We start from the raw sequence: 5,484 nt of genomic DNA, 5'->3' as shown, positions 1-5,484 counted from the left end.
AAGGAGAAAAAAAAAGCACATAAAATCAGGTATATGTGCTCGATTCTGAATATTGATGACTACAGCTATTATTATCGTTATTCTGTCATGCACAGGAACAGGAGGACTTGGAATGACTTTTCTGCCAACTCTAATATTCTGGCCCCGATGGAACACAGCCCAGTGGTTTCCCCAAAGGTAGACGTGCCGGGCGCAGAGCTGCTGCAGAGAGCTAGGTAAGTGCTCACACAGAGCTCAGTGGCAACAAGCTCTAAACTCAGTAAGTCTTTGGGGAAATGTGTCCTCAGGCAGATGACTAGCCAGAGAGACCATTTGTATGCAGGCTTCATTTGAGAGTCAAGAAATCCTTTTAATCACAACTATTTCACATAAATTTTCCCCCTAAACAGTAACTATTACTAGTAGGAGTTTCCTCAGTAACCCCCATCAGAGTGGCTAAAACTCCACCATTGAAGATTCGTGCATTTAAAGGAAACATTTTAACTTTCTTAAATCCATTCTAGTTATCATTCTTACCCCTCTTGAAATAATGCATTCATCCAAACTGAAGGACCTAACATAGCCAGAAACTAGAAACACGAGAGGAACCTAGACACGAGATTTCTTTCTTTTTTTTTTGTAATAGAAAATGGTTCACATCACTGACTGTATCTGCCACTGTTTCATTCCCCTTTCCAGAAATCCAATTATCCACACAAAACACTATACTTGAGCTGGTGCTTATGGTTGGGGGTAGAGTATATACATTAACCACTGAAAGAACTACAGGGCTCAAAAGACATATGATGTTGATGTATCCAAAGTTAAAGGGAAAAATTTTTTCAAGCCACAGAACATCTAGATTAGAAGTAATAACCATGTTATGAACCTTGCCCTGGAACCATGCGAATCTGTGTTGATTTTCCCCATTTAGATTTGCATTTACTTGGTCTCTCTGTGCCTCTTTTGTTTAATTTTAAAACAAGGACTGGGTCAATTTTTTTTTACAAATCTGGCAGATCATCAGATTCACCTTGATCTTTTTCACAGATAGCAATATGTATTTTTAGAGACTCTTATAGGTTAATATTGACAGATATAAAAAATATGTATTCTTAACCAGCTCCTTTGGTAATTTTTGTGTACACTCAGTTGTATATCTGGAAAATTGAGCTTGGAAACTTGGACTGGGGATTTTTTAAAATTTCTTGATTATGTTTGCAACACATAATTATCCTCATCCTAGGGAACTGTATGTACACAGACATGTCACGTCCTTCCCGTTTTCTCCTCCTTTTCTCTTGAGCTCTCCTCTCTCCTTCCCCAGAATTCTTTATTATCTCCATAGATCCTGCTGCCGTTTCCTTCCATTTCTCTTTTTTTAATTCAAATTATTTATATTTTGTGTACCACATATTAGAGAAACCCTGTGATATTTAACCTTTTGTGTCAATTTATTTCACTTAGCAAAGTGGTATTCAACTCAGTACCTTCGTGCAATGAACATCCCTAGTGCTTTTATTTTTTTTATTTTAAGGTCAAGCTCACTAAGCTGCTAAATTGAGCAGGTCAGGCTCAAACTCGCAATCCGCCTGCTTCAGCCACCCATAGCGCGAGGATTATAGCCATGCACCACCATGCCTGGCTCTGTGATTTGTGAGAGTCCTAGAACATAAGAGCACCAACTAGTAATCAATGAAATTTAGAAAGACCTCAAAAAGAGATGAATAAGAATTGGGAAAGCCCGGACTTCTCCGTTTTCAGTGTGAGTAATTCTGATCAACAGCGGCATTTTCCCCACAGATTCATGATCACAACCCTGATTTACAGCTTCATAGAGCCTTCGACTTACTGAGACAAAGTGCTCCATGAGACACTGGGTCTGCACTGGTGAAAAACAGGACAATTGTTCTCATTGTCAAGTTGAAAAGAAAGCCACTTATTTAATAGTGGAAATAATGAATGCATTTCTTCTAATCAGTGGTCACATTTCTGTCCCCTAAAGCATCATAAAAATATCATAATTGCATTTCTGTCCAATTTTAATCAAACATGTAAACACAACTTTCATGTTCTACCATATGTCATTTGTTTTCATTTACATATTTTAGGAAAGTAAAATATTTATCACACATTGAGGTCCTACAATTTAACTACATTTGAATTCCCTGAATTGGGATGCCTCATTCAGCCCTTGTTCTGCTGTTCTGGTTCTCATGCAGTGACAGATTATTAATAGACTTCGACCATCAAAGGGTAAGCAATATATCTATTTATACATGAGAAAAATAAATATTAAATGGAATCCTGAGCCTACCTTGAAATCTTGAAGTAAGCTCAGCCAAGCCCAGCCTAGATGAGGTGAGCTAAAGTGGACCCAAAGAAACATGACTTAAAATTAAAGGCAAGTTATGCCGCGAATATCAGAATGATTTGGTACTGTTTTTACCACTACTGATATGACTAGTCTGCAGTGGTGTCTTGGGCATGGAAGGGAATCTCTCCATCACAGCACTGTACCATAGCCTGTTACACAGCATTATGAATCCTGCCCATCTCAGAAGGGCAGGGTCCAATTCTACAAGTGGAGATGCTGAAGCGTGTTCTTCAATTAACAAATCTTCCAGAATTTAAGTGCAAAGTGCTCTGAAAGGAGCACTTCACTCTAACTTAGAATAAGTGAGTAATTGTGGCAATTAAAAATGTAAAGATGAGGACTTTAAAAAGAATTTAATGTACATCTGTTCTGGCCATCTCTCCTCAGAATGATAGTCTGCATTTCAGATGTAGCAGCAAAGTTCAGAGAGATGAAGTAAATCCCCTCAGTCGCACATCTAGCCAAGTGTTTCATATGCCTCTTTGTAACATTTATTTATCCATTTGTGGGTGAATATTTCCTTAGCACCCTATTGAAGACATTCATTATGTACTGCTAACATGTACAAAGAAAAGAGAATAGGGGTTAAGGGATGGGTGGAGCCAGGACGGAGAGAAGGGAAAAGGGGATGAAAAAAAAAAAAAAACAGAAAGACACTCGAGTTTCAGAATAATCCTTAGTTTAGCATTATGGTGTCACCTATGTAACTTATTTGATTCATGGAAACAGGAGTTTACTTGCACATATCCAATCTGAATACTTCCATGCCTGGGCATCACCTCCACTCCTCGAGTCTTCGAGTAGCAGAAACTGGGTGGACTCTGCAGCTTCTCCCTCAGATCTGTCTCTGTGTGCGTGAGTTCATAGCTTTCTGTTCAACTTTGGGATGCTATGGTCCAAGAGGCAGTGTGGTACAACAGAAGGGGTCCAAACTACACAAAACTGACTCTGAAAGCGAGCAGTCATAACATGGGTAAATCATCTCACTCTCTGGTCTTTCTGTTATCCCAGCGGTGACAGGACAATTTCACAGTCACCTATTATGATAATAGCGATTTCTACCAAGGCACTTAGCCACTGTGCAGCCTTGGATAGCATAAAAATGTGAGGAGGAGGCAGAAACAAGATGATATAAAGAAATAAAATAAGTTGTGGGGAGAAGTTAAGCCCTATTTCATTTGGAAGTTGGGGACATAAAGTCTCAGGTGATTTCTTCGTCTGCAAACTCAGCGTGCTTGATGATTTCCCAGGATTTTCTATCCATTAGCATTTTACACATGTGTCTAGTAAAATAATAGAAACAAACAGATAATCAGCAACAAGAACAAACTCGGACAAAAAATGAAAACACAAAAAGGAAATGTCAATATCCCTTCATGAACCATGCACATGTTCATGTCTTGTGGCAGCATTTCTAGGTTGGATGAGATCAGTCCGGAAGGAAGAGATTGCCATTTGACGGTGATTCTTTTAGGTTTGGGAAAAGGGGATTTTCAATTCAAATAGATAAATCTTCAGAGTTGGAGTTTCAGATGGGTCACCTTTATTATTCGTGTGGGGAAGAACTTAAGGAGAAATTTCAACTACAGGGGTTTCGAGGTTCTTTCCCACATCAAGCCAGTCCTCTAGCAGGTTCCCTCTTTGACACTCCATCTCCACAGTTGCACTTGATCTTGGCCAAAAGGCTGAGAAGTGATTCCGTTCCACTATGTCCACTACTGTTGAAGCAGTAATGGTAGGAAAGGGAGCAGGAAGCACCAACACCAGTGCTAGCCGTTTGCAATAATAATGGAGCAGGCATTTCCAACTTGTGGAAAACTATGGATTGTGTCCCATCTGTGTATTAGCGTAGTTATTGCAGGCCTGCCTTCTCCTGTACCACAAAACAATGATACTAGCAATGATAATAATAGTAGCATAACTATAATTTAGATTCAGAACCAGGTACATTCTCCTATTCGTGTGTTTCTTCTCATTTCACTTTCTAGCTGAATTTATAAAGCAGTACTATTCTCTGCTATAGACTCTCAGATTAGAAGAACTCAAATCAGCTTTTGACAAGTTTGAATTACATTGCATGACTCACTTTAGAAGAAATCGTACAGCGAGCCTGGTTGGTGTTCTGATGACCTGGAGAAATTGATCACCTTAAATCAAGACCCATCCCAAAGGCAGTTTTCCTCATCGTTCTAACCATTTCAAATCTGCTAATATCTCAATTTATTAAATATCGAGCTTTTCTTATTCACATTGTGCTACCCTCGGTGTAGTCTTACACAGATGTCCTGTATTATCTAACCATCTTGATTTTCACCCCTCTATAATTAGAATATTACCTTGCAATTATAACGTGGCTGTTTAAAATTTTAACGGGCACACTAAAAATATGCTAGAATACCAAACAACCTACAGTAGATACAGAAAAAAGGAAATCTCACCTGTATTTTCCAGGGCTTAAACTTTGCTTTACTTTCCCAGTATAATCTGGGTGCAACTGTCCAAAGTAGAGTGGTGCTCAAGGTCTTGGTCTGGGAATAATTGGCACAGACAATCTCTGACTGCCTACAGTCAAAGGCTGGCTTGTTGAAATTAGTGCTCCTTGCTTTCTAGTTCTCTCAACTAATAAAATGTTCTATTTCACAGTACCTATAGCAAAAAATGATTTTTTCCTGTAGTAATAAAGTCCACTTAAAAGAATGATGCAATACAATAACTACCTTAGGGAAGCTCATTCTCAAAGTTTCCACAACAATCAGAACCAAATCATATGTTGTATCAATCAGTGTTTGCTAGAGAAACAGGTACAGCACAAGATACACCGGTGCCTGAGAATTTACAAGATTGGATTACATTGGCCACCCAGAGTCAGATGCGGAAGAGAGCAGAGGGTCTGTCTGCACACTGGAGACCCCAAGGCTGTGGTCGAAGACCTGGAGCTCACTGCAGGGTCCCATGCGAGTCCATGTCAAGAGGCTGATGGGTCTGTGATGGAGGCCGAAGGATCTGTGCCAGGAGCCAAAGAGTCTGAGTCGGAAGGCAGGAGATGACGTCCAAGGTGCAGGTGCAGACTGGAGCTCCTCCAAGAAACAGAAGCAGGTCAGCCCTTCTTCACTTCCCCTTTATAGCAT

Source organism: Fukomys damarensis, unplaced genomic scaffold, assembly GCF_012274545.1.
Source record: "Fukomys damarensis isolate Sample0158 unplaced genomic scaffold, DMR_v1.0_HiC HiC_scaffold_62769, whole genome shotgun sequence".
NCBI classification, from domain to species: Eukaryota; Metazoa; Chordata; class Mammalia; order Rodentia; family Bathyergidae; genus Fukomys; species Fukomys damarensis.
Note: the sequence above shows the minus strand (reverse complement) of the source record.